Consider the following 15,744-nt stretch of genomic DNA (forward strand, 5'->3'; position numbering starts at 1 on the left):
TGCGTGTGTTCTTTGGCATTTGTCAGCCTGTGTCCTGTGATGTGCTACTTAGTCTCGGTCTATTGCAGTTGTTCGTACCCCTTGGTTCGGGTACTGTGCTGGCGGCGACCCTTCCGCCTTCTTTGGTTTCCTAGCTTGCCCTGCCCTTTTTTTTTTTTTTTTTTTTTTTGGGGTCTTGCGATGTCTCGCGTCGGACCTGTCGTTTCTGAACTCCTGGCGGGCTTGCATGCTTTGGAGAGTTTTTCTGTTCGGCAGACGTTCCATCTCCTTGTGTCGCCTGGGTTTTGGTGGTCGCGCCCGAGATCTTCCCGCGGCTCCGCCTTTTCCTGGGCTCGGAGGGGCCTTGTCGGGGCTGCTTATGTTCTGCCTCGCGGTCTCGCCTCCGGTTGGTGGTCGGGTGGCTTCGTGGTAGGTGTCCCACCTGCATGCTTCTCTTGGCGGCAGTATGGGGTATTTTGGCGGTCCTTTCTTTTCCTGTCCCTTCTTAGGTGGTTACTCTTGTTAGCTTGGTTTACTCTCGGCTTGGTTTTCTGGTGGGGGTTGGGGGCCGTCGTCTTGCCACATACTGTCGCCTCTTTTCGTGCGGCGCGGGCGGAGCCGCTTCAGCTTGCTTTCGGTCTTTGTGTTGCTTCTGCACCGTTAGTCAGCTGTCTTGTGCGTCATTTCACCTCCGGCCTGTTCGTGCGCCGCTTGCACCATCCTGGTCTCTGGTCAGCGTGCTCTGTCTTCTCCTCGGTTGGTAGTGCTCCTTTGGTTCCGGTGTGTTTTTTCGTCTGCTCTTTCCTTTTGGCCTTTGCCTCTGGGGGTCGAATCGCTGAGTTTTCTTGCTCCATCGGTTTTAGCGTTTTGGTTGTTCGGTGGCAGCAGTCTCCATCTTTTCTGGCGCGGGGTGGGGCTGCTGTGTTCTGGAGGGGTCCAGGGTTTGTTGGTGCTTCGTTGGTCGGGCCGGGGGTGTGTCGTTTTTTGGTGTTCAGTGGCGGCCCTCCACTGTTTGCGTGCCATGGCGTTTGGGTCCGGAGCGCGTTTTGCGTTGATCCGGTTCTGTTCTTCCCGGTTCGCGGGTGATAGTGTCCCGGGTGGTCAGCCGTGTTCTTGCGGCTAAGCTGCCTGTGTTCTTCCCTCATGCCTGTGGCGTTCGTGGCTTCGCTGCTGTCGCTGCCGTCTGGGCGACGTGGCCTTTTGGTCTTTCGGGCATGGATTTTTGGTGTTCGTGCAGGGGCCTTGCTGCTCTTTGTTCTCGTGTTGTTCCCGGGACTTTTCGGGGCTGTGGCGCCTTGGGTTGGCGTTTGCTGCCGGTTGTCTTGCCTCCTTATGGGGTGCGTGGTGTCCCCCTCCCGGTTCTGTCCCTTTGACCTTCCTCTGTGGGTAGTTAGCTCCGGGGAGCCGACGGGGCTCCCCCCAGAAAACCAGCGTTGAATGTAATGAAACGCCATTTTCTGGGTGAGACCCGGAGGCTCCCCGGCAACCCTCCCTCCTTCCGGTTGGCGGTTTTTCGCGTGTTTTGACATCCAGCCTCAGAACTGATGGGTGGATAGCCGGCGTGGGAGGTCTGGGGCTCCCACTTCCCTCTCCTGGGGAGGGGGGAGCTGCGCAGACAGCGGCGCGGTGACGTATGACGTCATACTAGTTTCCTTGTTTTCTGTTGAAGAGTTCTATCCACGAGTTCGGCTTTAGGTAGCAATTTTCACCAGAATAGGGGTTTGTTTTGGAATGCTTACCTTTCTGGATGCTTGACCCGGTCGATGGCAGACATAGAATGCTTCCAACCACACGGGGGTTTCTATAGGCCATTGCTCCTCTTGCCTCTCTGAGGGGGCCAGGTTCTGGCCGTGGTCCCCGGTAGGCCCTAGAACTCCATACACATGACTGATGCCAAAGTCTGACATTAGCATATCAGCCGGTAAAGCTCCGGGGAGCCTCCGGGTCACACCCAGAAAATGGCATTTCATTACATTCAACGCTGGTTTTTTGAAGTTTATAATTTGTATATTTTATCTTTCTGAGAAGGATCCCATAGTAGCTTCCCAAGCTTAACTATGTTGCCACCAAGCCCAATACACAATTCCTTTGAAAAACCAGCGTTGCCTACCAGGAGCCAGGACTAGGAAAAACCCAGCATTGAATGTAATAAAACACCTCTCTCTCTGTTAGAGCCCTGGTGGCTCCCTGCAGCTATCTCACTGAGATTGCTGCAGTGTACCAATCACATCAGTTGTATGAGTTCGTTTGACCTACCAGGGACCAGAGCCAAAACCTGGCCCCTTCACATGAGGTGCAGAGAGCAAATGATAATCTTCCATTTCACCGGGAAAGCGTCTAAAAAGTCAACGAAACTTTACAGGTAACTGCTTGGTTCCCAAGACCCAAGTTCCAGTTCCCAAGAACCTCTAAAATGCCAAATAACCCCCAAACAAAACAAAATAAACAAAAATAAAAGAAAACACAACTAGCTAAAACCCAAAGGTACCAAATGCTGTCAAAGGCATCCACCAGGCAGCCCAGTGTCTAGCATGAGCCTTCAGATCAGTTCAGGTGCAGATTAACACTGCCATGAACTGAGAAACATGGAAGGGAGGGATGGGAGACAGGAAGCTACTAGGGCTCTGCCAGAAAGAGACATTTCATTACATTCAGTGATGGGTTTCTAGGGGGAGGGAACCCCTTGGTGGCTACCTGTAGCTAAATAACCACAGAGAAAATTAGAGGGACTTAACAGAGAGGAGAAAAGGCAGCAGAAACTAAAACGAAGTAGAAACCAATGGTTGGAAAACATGACCCAGGGACGTTGACTAAATACCTGACTGCCATGACCATGTTAGTCTGCCAAAATCCCCGTGCCTGAATATCTGCCTAAGACATTAGAGAAGACCGCTATTAGTGCAACGTATTTGCGTACATCATGGACCCAGGGATATACTGCAGGCTGGTTAGCCTTGATGACACTGTAGACAACCTGAGACACACAAGCTTTGGAATAGGGGACCAAGGAGACTGGATCAATCTAAAGAGCATCCACCAAGGCTGAAGCAGTGGCTTGCAGATAGCGACGAATCGCCTCCTTCGGACACAACAAATGATGCACCCCTGGCTGCATCAACCAAGCATCAATAACCAAAGTACCTCTCTGGAAACCCACTGACTTGTTCTTTGCCAGAAAATAAGGAAATTGTTGCAAGTTTTTTTTTTTTTTTTTTTTTTTTTGAGATATATACAAGAGTTGTTACATTCTTGTACAGCCACTAGTACGCGTAGCGTTTCGGGCAAGTCCTTAATCCTATGGTCCCTGGAATACGATCCCCTGCCGCGAAGAATCGTTTTTTCATCCAAGTACACATTTTACTATTGCGTTAAACAGAGGCTACAGTTAAGGAATTGCGCCCAGTAAATCCTCCCCGGCCAGGATACGAACCCATGACATAGCGCTCGCGGAACGCCAGGCGAGTGTCTTACCACTACACCACGGGGACTGCCCGAAGAAGTGAAGAAAGCACCAACACAGGGCCAAAAAAGCATAATCCTGCATTCAGAGAAGAGCATGAAGCTCACCGGCCCAACAACTGGAGGCAAGAGCCTACAAAGACATCGCCTTAAAAATGGAGTCTCGGAGTGAAATGGCAAGACATGAGCCAAAGGGAGGAGAAAAATTCTAGTATCCTGTCCAGGGACCAAGATGGCTCTGGAGAAGCATGGGTGGACCAGAGGGGGAAAATGCTCAAAATAACTTAAGGAACAGAGCTGCAATAGAATTGACATTGAAAGCCAACAACAGCAGCAACTCTGCCATTGTCACACGATAAGAGGTGACAGTGTTGGGCATGAGATGCAGATCAATAAATTACCGTGAAAGAAAAGATATTACCATATGAACTGAAATTGAAGAAAGACAGCGAAGGGACAGAAAAAGGCAAAATGAGCGCCAAGATTCTTCATACTGTACTGCTGCCTGGAAGACAAACGTATGTTGGAACTAATAATACAGCCACCTATAGGCCACAAAATTGGTCCACAGGTAGTGATAAATCCATGTCAGAAAGTCCAGATATGAAAAGATGTGGAGAAGGTCGAACCAGCAAGGAACGTCACTGGACTGATTCTCTGAAAAAGTCAGAGTTGTGGTAAAATGCCTGGTTTCAGATACAGGGCTAGAAGAGATGGAAACCACGGCTGATCCGGCCACAAAGTAGCCAGAAGGGTCAACTGAACCAGGGGAAAGAGGTAAATGCACTCACACCTCCACCAGATCAGCTGAAAATCATCTACATAGAAAGACTCACAATTGGGAAATGGCGCCACATAAGATGATAGACACCGCGCACCTGCAGGCCCACGCTTGGGGTGCGCTACACGCCTCCGGGTATTTGTATTTTTCATGTTCGATTTAAAAGTGGCGCACGATGACGCGGGTATGGAATGGATGGCTGGGGGCCCCAGTGATCGTTTGCCATCTTGAAAAAAAATCCTAGCATGCCCCGCGGCCGTGGGAAGTCCCAGTTCCTAAGCAGCAACATTGTCTGACGCATCGTCAACGAGCTCCCGCTCCACGGTGACCCGCGGTCATGGAAAATGACTCTCTGAGGAGGAGCTTCGCGATATTTTGTACGATGACGGTGGTATGGATGATGACCTGGACTATGATTTGGAGAAAGATCTGACACAGAGGTCTGATACGAGTGAGGGAGAGACGGAATTGGATGATGTGGCGAGCGTGTATGGTACACGCTCCTCGCCCGGCCTGTCTCACCACCCTGGGTCAACACCGTTATCATCACCACCATCATGTATGTCTCCAGACGCTAATTCATTATTCAGTGACAGTACATGTGACGAATCTTTCTCGGGCTTCAGTGACATTGTCTCCGATACCAGTAGTGTGGATGACCCGAGTACTAGCAGCGGGTGTGGTACCAGGCGGGGTTTTGCTGCCTCAGCAACACTTCGAGGCAGGCAGCAACGTGTCTCACAGCATGACGACAGTGGGCCCTCAACATCAGGTGTTCGTGGTAGGCCTACGGTACGAAAATCTGCCTCGGCGCCAAGCATACCCTCACGCAGCTCTGGCAGCAGGCAGCAGACGACGTAGCCGTGGTTTTGGTGCTCGTGGTGGTGTTGGCGCCAACACCAAACCCCCTGGTGTACTTGTGTGGGAGGATTGCGCCACATTTATCCCTCAAATACCAACGTTTGATGATACCGACGTTGGTGTTACAGCTTTATTCCCGTATACCGGTGATGATATGGCAGACATGGAATATTTCCAGGCATATTTTGACAATGTCTTCATGACTCATCTTGTGACCGAGACAAACACATACGCCCACACCCTCATAGATGGCGGCATATTACCTGCCTCACGCCTCACGAGATGGAAGGATACGACAATCGACGAGATGTACGTGTTTCTGGCACTATGATGATGATGAAACACTCCGAGAAAGCTGTTGTCCAGGACTATTGGAATAAAGACAGCCTTGTTCCATCGCCCGTCTTCAACCGGTATATGTCGCGAGATAGGTTCCTGTTGATTCTCAGGTGCCTGCATTTCGAGAACAATGCAATTGAGGACAGACATGACAGACTGTGGAAGGTACACAAGGTATTCAGCTGACCTGCGAGGGAAGTTCAGGGATTATTTTGTACCTGGACAGAATGTCGTTATCGACGAGTCGCTTGTACTGTTCAAGGGCAGACTGGCATTCAAGCAGTACATCCCTTCCAAGCAGCACCGTTTTGGCCTGAAGTTTCTCGTGCTGTGCGATTGTGAGACTGGTATCGTCCTGGACATGATCTTGTATTCTGGTACAGACGTCGACATACCAGCTCAAGATGAACACGGGTTCACCGGCAGTGTTGTAAAAACCCTGATGGAACTGTTGCTGAACAGGGGTCATATACTGTTCACTGACAACTACTACACCAGCCCCCTGTTGACCAGATACCTCCTTGCCCACAACACCGGCGTATGTGGCACTGTGAAGGTCCTCAGGAAGGAAATGCCAGTGTTTGGTATAGGTATAGGCTTAGGTGAGTGCCAGCTGCGCAAGTGTGACAATATGCTGTCAGTGCGGTGGAAGGACAGACACGAGGTGCTGACGACGATTCACACCGGCACTATGTTGGACAGTGGCAAGGTCCATTTTCAGACACGCAATCCCACGTGCAAGCCGGACTGTGTCATAGACTATAACGTGACCATGCGCCTCGTTGATAAATGTGACATGATGCTTGGTGGTGTGGAGTGCGTGGGCAAGTCTGTAAAGTGGACTGAAAAAGTTCTTCCACCTCATGGATGTTGCAGTGCTCAACTGCTTCAATATGTACTTAGTGAAGTCCGGCAGGAAACCATCTATATGTACCTTCAGTGCCAGCGTTGTGTAACACCTGCTGGTAAAGTATGGCAGGGAGGACTTTGTAGTACCGTGCGGGGTGCAAGCAACGATGCCACACGCAGCTCCAGACAGACTGAGGGGTAATGAGAACTTCGGGGTACACATGCTGGAGTATATGCCAGGCACAGCATCACGGGAGAAGGGTAAATGTGCGTGCATAGTATGCAGGAACACTACACGCAAAACACAACAGCGAAGATGCATCAGCACCTGGTGCGTGGAGTGCAAGGTACCACTCTGCCCTGTTGGCTGTTTCGCAGCATATCACACACTCACGGAGTACTGAGTGTGTGTATAGTGTGTGTATATAGTGTGTGATACTATACATTGTGTATATATAATGTAAATATAAATATATCAGCGTGATAAATTGGAAATAAGTGCAGGATAAGTGTACTTTTTTGTGATGCATGTAACACAGTGTCTATGGACGGTACAGATGTTCTACTGCCAAATATAGTGTACGTGTTCACCATACATCGGTTTGGTAGGTAAATTCTGATACATTGTATTTGGAACTGTGCGCAAAAAATGAGCAAAAATATATTCGCGGCAGCGTGCGCATCCCGCTCCGGGCGCCCCACCGGCCCCGGGAGCTTACGGCACAGGTGCACGGGGAATGATGACGTCACGCGCCACCTTACAGACCCCATAGCAGCCAAAGTAAGTACAATTTCGACATTCCCTTGCTATACGCATATACAGGAAGAGGTTTTTGATACTTTCAGAACAAAAAAAGAATTTATATCTTGCACACGGGGGGTGGGGGGGGTGTCATATTTGGAGGCCGCGCAGTTAAGGGGTTAAAGATGGGGCAGTCCCGAGACAAACCGTTCTCAAGGACATTGGAAAAAACGCAGGTGCACATCGATGCAGTCCGCATTTGAGCACTTCGCTCTAGCCCCTGCATTCGAGCTCTCTATTCCTGACCTTGCTCAAGTTCTCTGCTCCAGGTCTCGTCTTAATTTAATTACACTTTCGCTCGGAGACAACTCAGCATTGAGTCCTCTGTTAACCCTTAAACCGCACAATACATATATATATATGATTTCAGTAACAAAACCGAAACCACGCAATACATTAATAGCTGTTTTAGTGTCTAGCGCATTAATTTAAACGTCCTGCATGGGATAGGGGCAGCTATAGTGTAGCCATGACAAATAGTTGACAGACGCCACCTAGAAAAAAAATCGTGGTCAACATTCCTGGGTGTGAGAGCTTCAGTATTGAGCGAGCCACCAAGGCTGACACACACAGCATAAGCGCACAGCACTGCTGTTGTATGTTCATGTATGTATTTAGCGTTGATAGTATTACAGCAGACCCTTGACTGTGATAAAACTGACCAGGATTCTGATAATATCAGGATTGTGGTGATATTTAGTGCTGTGCTCCATGGAGGGAGGAGTAATGCTGTGGGAGGGAGGGAGGGTGGTGGCGTCGTCTTCTGACTGTGTGTGGCCACCTTTTATTGACTGCACTCACCATTCCAGCTTAGTGGTTCGATATGGTGAACACAAATGTAGATACAGTGGTACCTAGCATAACGATCGCCCCAAAAGGCGAACATTTTGGGTAACGAACGGCCCGATTGGCGGGCGATGAGTCACAATAACGTGGCTGAAGTATGTTGACCAGACCACACACTAGAAATTGAAGGGACGACGACGTTTCGGTCTGTCCTGGACCATTCTCAAGTCGATTGTGTCGTCGTCCCTTCAATTTCTAGTGTGTGGTCTGGTCAACGGCCCGATTGGCGTCAAATCGTCCTGCATGGCGAATGCTCGTTTGAGTAACGTCAACACCACATGGTGGGGTCGCGCTGCTTCTTGCACATTCTTAGACGCCTCCGACGATGCACATAAATTATGTTGTTCTTGTTTAAAGATGCTAATGATGCTGGGATATAAAGGGGTGACTGCTGAGATGTTGCAAAGCATTAACATTTTTGTAGAAAAAAAGAAATGAAATTTCTTATATACAACAAATGTCAAAAAGGTACATTAGGTGTTCGGCAGGTAGGCTGCTCCATTATAACAATATTTCTTTGTTTCAAATGTGTTCCATTTGTTTTGTATTTGTAATTTACGTCTCAATAATGGAGAAGCCTACCTTACATACACTGAACCATTATGACATTGTCCTTTCTTCAAATGTGTTCAATATTTATTTTTCATTTGTCTTATAGCAAAAGGTTCGTTTGGTGGTCGGCAGGTAGGCTGCTCCATGTTTCTTACATAAAAAAACGTAAATAATAAAAAAAATGAAGAATTTTGAAAACCAGAACAAATGTCAAAATGGTTCGTTCGGTGGTCTACAGGTAGGCTGCTCCATGTTTCTTAAACAAAAAAAAAAAAATAAAAGTAAAAGAACTGTTGAAACAATTTGAAATACAGTACAACCTCGATTCAACGTACTATATGGGACCACCCCCAGTTCGTTGGAGCGTTGGATTCGTTGCAAGAGGTGACCTTCAAGAGGCGTTTGCGTCAGTGTCTTTTTTTTTTCTTGTACACAATAAAAATGCATTGTATCATATTACTTACTGTACCTATATTTTACTACTCTACTAAAAATACTGTAATTCATGTATTTACCTTATTGTTGGAGTTATGTCCATCTTGAAGTGTTGTGAAGTTGTGAATGCTCTACAGTAAATAGGTACTGCAGTGCATTAAGCCGTTAGCACTGTATTATTAAAAGTGGTTTTGCTGTATGTTGAGTACTACAATACAGTTCTTGAAAACTATTGTACATTAGAATTATTGCAACTTTAATTTTAACACTATGTACACACTTAAATTTAACACTTATTCTAATTGTTCACTTCACACACAATGTTTTTAGATGCTTGCATCAGCTTTGCTGGTGCTCGCTGCTGCTGTGTTGGCTTCAGCTGCTTTTGTGCTGGTGCTGGGTACAGCTGTGCTGGTGCTGGGTACGGCTGTGCTGGTGCTGGGTACGGCTGTACTGGTGCTGGGTACGGCTGTGCTGGTGCTGGGTACGGCTGTGCTGGTGCTGGGTACGGCTGTGCTGGTGCTGGGTACGGCTGTGCTGGTGCTGGGTACGGCTGTGCTGGTGCTGGGTACGGCTGTGCTGGTGCTGGGTACGGCTGTGCTGGTGCTGGGAACGGCTGTGCTGGTGCTGGGTACGGCTGTGCTGGTGCTGGGTACGGCTGTGCTGGTGCTGGGAACGGCTGTGCTGGTGCTGGGAACGGCTGTACTGGTGCTGGGTACGGTTGTGCTGGTGCTGGGAACGTCTGTGCTGGTGCTGGGTACGGCTGTGCTGATTGATTTGCTGCTAGTTCGTGAAAAATATTGACTCATTTTCATTTGTTTCCTTCTTTGTGTCATGTCCTTGAGACAAATATCTTTCATCGTCCTTAGGTGTTGATAAAAGCCTGGTAGCTCTGGATTGTCAGTTTGTGAAACAATATCAAGGAGTTTTTCAACATGGAACAATGCGTTAGCACACGTAGCAGATTGTAAACTGCTATCATTCTCATCCTCATCTTCCTTTCCGTCGTCGTCAACAGTGCCAGTAACATTTTGTATAATCTCATCATCTGTTAAATGACCAATGGGTGGATCGACTGCATCAATATCTAACCACTCCTCCACATCGTTCAGCGTCAACTCCGTCTCACCAGCGGCATGCAGTTCTTGATAAATATCATTTGAAAATCCTTCAAAATCCATTTCTTCCTCAGTCACTTCATCAGCATGATCAAGCAACAGGAGTTTTTTCCAACAATTTCTTAATGTTGACTCTTGAACTTCATCCCAAACTTTAGCCCAGTTGTAAATGCCTTCCTTAATTGAGTATTTTTGGTAACGTTCCAGTGTTGCTTGACCTCGCGAATCGGTTCCTTGTCTTTTGTCTTCATCTGACTCAAACACCACCATGATTTCTTTATTCATTTCTCGTTTGTAGAGCCTTTTCATTGCATATATAACACCCATATCCATTGGCTGGATCAGAGAGGTGGTATTGGGAGGCAAGGCCATACATTTGATGCGTCCATCATGTGACGTTAATTTGTCGAGCCCTACATGAGCTGGGGCATTGTCAACCAAGAGTAATGCCTTGACATCATTCCGTCTCACTCCACACTTCTTTATCTGAAAATCTCTAACTTCTTTGCAAAAATGATTTTTGAACCAGTCTACAAAAATATCTCCAGTAAACCAAGCTGTTTTAGAGCTGTAGTAGACCACAGGTAGCTTGTTCATTAAATTTTTCAAAGCACGTGGGTTTTTTGACTTCCCCACAATGGCGGACTTTGTTCTGTGACTTCCGTCTGCATTTGCACACAGCATGGCAGAAACTTTTTCTTTGTTTACCTTACGGCCAGGAACACTCTCATCTAGCCTAGATGCCAAAGTGTTGTTCTGCAAGCATTTCCAATTAAAGCCTGTTTCATCGGCATTGTATACCTGAAAACGCCTTAGATCATTTGTTATTATGTAATCATTTAATTTACGCTTAAATGGCTCGACTGAATCCGTATCTGCACTTAATGATTCTCCACAAACTTTCCTGTTCTTAATATTATGTCTATTCTTAAATCTTTGCAACCATCCTTCACTTGCTTGAAAATCTGGAATGTTCATCTTTTGTGCAAATTTATCGGCTGCTGTCTTAATGGCGTCGCCGCCAAGTGGCATCCCCACAGAGCGCTCCTGGTTAAACCATTTATACACAGCTTCATCCAAATTCGTATTTGCAGAACCTTTTATTGTTTTCCTTTTATTTAATGCACCACTATCACTCGAAGCAAGAAACTTCCTAATATTATCTTTCTGTCTCTTGATATCACACACCGTACTTTTCCCGACATTAAATTCTGCTGCCAGCCTAGTAACAGAGTAGCCACGTTCATGTTTCTCTATCATGTCTAATTTCTGCTCAATGGATAAAAAACTTCTCTTCCTCTTTGCAGATACAGCACGATTAGCAAGCCCTTGAGACATCTTGTTGTATATTAATAAAGCTGTAGTCAAAAAAATGGTAAATTCCACGATTATTCTTTCACCGGCGGACAAACACGTCACTCGCACGCAGACAAATGTAACAGCACTGAGTGCCTACTGTATAAACGCAGACTAGGTCTATACACCCTCCAGTAGGCTGGTGTTTAAGCCAGATCCAGTAACATAAATTTATCTCAAATATTGGATTTACATCATATTATATATTTTTAGGTTATATATTTAGATTAGTAACATTATTAGGATAATAAGAGATATAAAAAACTTATTTTAGAACTGATTTATTAATTTTATTATTTCGAAACCGTAGTCACTGAACTGTGGTGACGAATTGAAACGAGAAACGCATGGTGTGTGTACAGGGATTAGACCCGTCCACTCGCTCACGCTGGAGTTGTTCCAATAACAAATAATTTCTCAAATAGCAGATGTCTATCATATTACAGTATATTTTCGGTTTTATTTAGTTTAGTTTAATTAGGATAATAAAAAGCTATTAAAGCATTGGTTTTAGAAATGATTTATTAGTCTGAAACTTTCAAAGTCATGGGTCACTGAACTATAACGACACAGACGAAGGAAAACCAAGTGAGGTTTACAGAACAGTATTCCCTTATCTGTCCACCCTCACTCACCTTGTTTTATCACAGAAAATGTCTATAAGGAGATTTTACGACATGTAGCTAGCTAATCACGCTTCAGCCTTTAAATTAATTTACAAAGATACGTCTGCCACAAATCAGTGGGAGGTTGGGAGGGAGGTGGGCAGGCAGAGCTTGTGAGGGAGAGGCAGGGAGGGAGGCAGGCACGGAGGGAGACAGGCACGGAGGGAGGCAGGGAAGGAGAGGATGGAGATGGATTGATGGTAGGATGGAAGGATGGATGATTTGAGGGTGTGTGTGTGTGTATGGGCTGTAGGGGTGGGGGGGGGAGGTGTGTCGGTGGTAGTGAAGGGACCGACTCGCTGATAACCCTAACTCTGACCCAGTTAACTTTTTTTTTAACTTGATTTGTTTCTTCAATTCTGGATGGATGGAGGGAGAAAGGGGATGGATGGAGGGGGGGATGGATGGATGGATGGAGGGGGATGGATGGATGGATGGAGGGAGGGGATGGATGGATGGATGGAGGGAGGGGATGGAGGGAGGGGATGGATGGATGGATGGATGGAGGGAGGGGATGGATGGATGGATGGAGGGGATGGATGGAGGGAGGGAGGGGAAGGAAGGATGGATGGATGGATGGATGGATGGATGGAGGGAGGGAGGGAGGGGAAGGATGGATGTATGGATGGATGGATGGATGGATGGAGGGAGGGAGTGGATGGAGGGAGGGAGGGATTGGATGGATGGATGGGGGTAATGGATGGAGGGAGGGAGTGGATGGAGGGAGGGAGGGAGGGGATGGATGGATGGATGGATGGAGGGGATGGATGGATGGATGGATGGAGGGAGGGGATGGATGGAGGGAGGGGATGGATGGAGGAAGGGGATGGATGGATGGATGGATGGAGGAAGGGGATGGATGGATGGATGGATGGATGGATGGAGGAAGGGGATGGATGGAGGGGATGGATGGATGGATGGATGGAGGGGGGATGGATGGATGGATGGAGGGAGGGGATGGATGGAGGGAGGGGATGGATGGATGGATGGATGGATGGAGGAAGGGGATGGATGGATGGATGGAGGAAGGGGATGGATGGATGGATGGATGGATGGATGGAGGAAGGGGATGGATGGATGGATGGATGGATGGAGGAAGGGGATGGATGGATGGATGGGAGGGATGGATGGATGGATGGAGGGAGGGGATGGATGGATGGATGGAGGGAGGGGATGGATGGATGGATGGAGGGAGGGGATGGAGGGAGGGGATGGAGGGAGGGGATGGATGGATGGATGGATGGATGGATGGAGGGGATGGATGGATGGATGGATGGAGGGAGGGGATGGATGGAGGGAGGGGATGGATGGAGGGAGGGGATGGAGGGAGGGGATGGAGGGAGGGGATGGAGGGAGGGGATGGATGGAGGGAGGGGATAGATGGATGGATGGAGGGAGGGGATGGATGGATGGATGGAGGGTATGGATGGAGGGAGGGGATGGATGGATGGATGGAGGGAGGGGATGGATGGATGGATGGGGAGAGAGAGAGAGAGAGAGAGAGAGAGAGAGAGAGAGAGAGGGAGAGGGAGAGAGAGAGAGAGAGAGAGAGAGAGGGGGGGAGGGAGGGATATGAAACAAGCATGGTGTGTGTACAGGGATTAGACCCGTCCACTCACGCTGGAGTTGTTCCAATAACATACAGTAATTTCTCAAAGAGCAGATGTCTATCATGTTACAGCATATTTTCGGTTTTATTTAGTTTAGTTTAATTAGGATAATAAAAAGCTATTAAAACACTGGTTTTAGAAATTATTTATTAATATGAAACTTTCAAAAGTCATGGGTCACTGAACTATGACGACACACAGACGAAAGTGAGTGAAACCTCACTGTAAAGTGAGGTTTACAGTATAGTATTCTCTTATCTGTCCACCCTCACTCATCTTGTTTCATCGCAGAAGATGTCTATAAGGAGATTTTACCACATGTAGCTAGGTAATCACGCTTCATCCTTTAAATTAATGTACAAAGATACGTGTGCCCCAAATCAGTGAACGAAAATCATGGAAACTCAGTTGTTCACTTGTGTGGATCACTCTGGCTGGTGTTTGTGTGGACCATTTTGGCTGGTGTTTGGTTCATATGGTTCACTTGTGTGATCCAACTTCTTATGAAGGAATTATTAATTGTAATCTGTGATAGAATGAGAAAGTTTTCCACCACTCTGTGAACTCTGTCCCAAAATCGTAAGCTTGTGGACCACTTGTGGTCCACATGTGTGGTCCATTTGTGTGGTCTACTTGTGTGATCCACTTGTGTGATCCAACTTGTCATATGAGAGAAATATTAATTGTAATCTGTTATAGAATGGGAAAGTTTTCCACCAGTCTGTGAACTCTGTCTGGACATCGTAACCAAATCCGAACATCCCTCGCTTCGGCGAACCATTGTTCGTCGAATCGGGTGAGTAAATTCGGCCTGAAAAGTGTGCGAACTAGCCGGAGATTCGTTGAATCGGGGTACGTTGAATCGAGGTTGTACTGTATGGACAAATGCTATAAAGGTTTGTTTCAGTGTTTGTCGGGTAGGCTGCTCCATTACTGAGACGTAAGTGACAAATACAAAACAAATGGAACACATTTGAAACAAAGATTGTCATAATGGAGCAGCCTACCCGACAAACACTGAACGAACCTTTTGCTATAACGAATATGAAACACAAGGGCTGCTGGCTGGGTTAGTACTGCGTGAGCAACCATTTGTGGCACCAAACAACTGTCCGACACAGTGTTGAAAGATTGCGCTCAGTCGGTGAAATTCAGACCTTATTGTTTGAAGAACATAAGGGGTCATAATATTGGTGAAGCTAGGCGCAATAAGGACTTAACACAACGGTCGGATGCAAGTGATACAGCACCTATGAGGATGATACAGCGAGCATATCCAGTTGTAGCTCTGAGCCCCACCCTTGCCATCTCCAATTTATATAGATGATACATAGATGAATTGTTTTCTGCGTTCAGTAATGATACATCTGATACAAGTAGCATAGATGAACAGTGTTAGCGGCTTCCATGGTGGTGTTTTCCATAGATATTTTCAAGAATACCTGAATCTCTTCCTGACTGTCGGACACTCTTTGAGGCTAGTTGAATCTCTTCCTGTGTGGGACCCTACGAAGCGATCTTTTCAAGACTACCTTACAAATTGAGCTTTTCCTATAATCGTTTCAATACTACCTTATGCTTTACAAGCTTGGCTACATACCACCTACAAGTACTAAAGCCAAGGGTGCACTCGAGTGCGTTATTTGCAAGCACACAGAGCGATGAAACAGGAAGTGAAAATCTATCTGTAGCTGGTGCAATGAGAGCAAAGTCGTGCTGTGTACCATGGACTACTTCGTTGACTATTACGCACCTCCAAAGTACTGAGTGTGTAATACAGTGTGTTACTGTGTAAATAGTATGTGAAACTGTACATATTGTAATTTTAGTGAATTTTTACCACGTAATATTGTGACAATAAACATTGTGGACACATTACTGACACATGTATCACAGTTCCATGGAAAATTATGAACATTCTACTGTATACATATTGTAAAGGTCACAAATATACATCATATACGATAAAAGAAACAAATAAAACCGCATTGGAAATACAGGCATACCTCAGAATAAGAGTTTAATCCGTTCCTGGAGACGCCTCGCCTTCCGAAAACTCGCATTCCGAAGTTAATTTCCCCATAAGAAATAG

The 15,744-nt window shown here is 46.8% G+C and overlaps 1 protein-coding gene across 7 annotated transcripts in view; it reads left to right on the forward strand.

Moving 5' to 3' along the window:
* Window positions 1–15,744, forward strand: part of LOC123757411 (optineurin) — a 490,032-nt gene that overhangs the window by 15,141 nt on the left and 459,147 nt on the right. Inside the window, exon 1 of one of the 7 annotated variants that reach the window (XM_069326930.1) lies at window positions 6,937–7,049. The exons of the other annotated variants lie outside the window; for them this stretch is intronic. The gene's annotated coding sequence lies outside the window, so the exon portion shown is untranslated. Of the gene's footprint in view, window positions 1–6,936; window positions 7,050–15,744 lie in introns of those variants that run through there. 7 annotated transcript variants of the gene reach the window in all.

This window comes from Procambarus clarkii, chromosome 19 (genome assembly GCF_040958095.1).
Source record: "Procambarus clarkii isolate CNS0578487 chromosome 19, FALCON_Pclarkii_2.0, whole genome shotgun sequence".
Classification (NCBI taxonomy): Eukaryota; Metazoa; Arthropoda; class Malacostraca; order Decapoda; family Cambaridae; genus Procambarus; species Procambarus clarkii.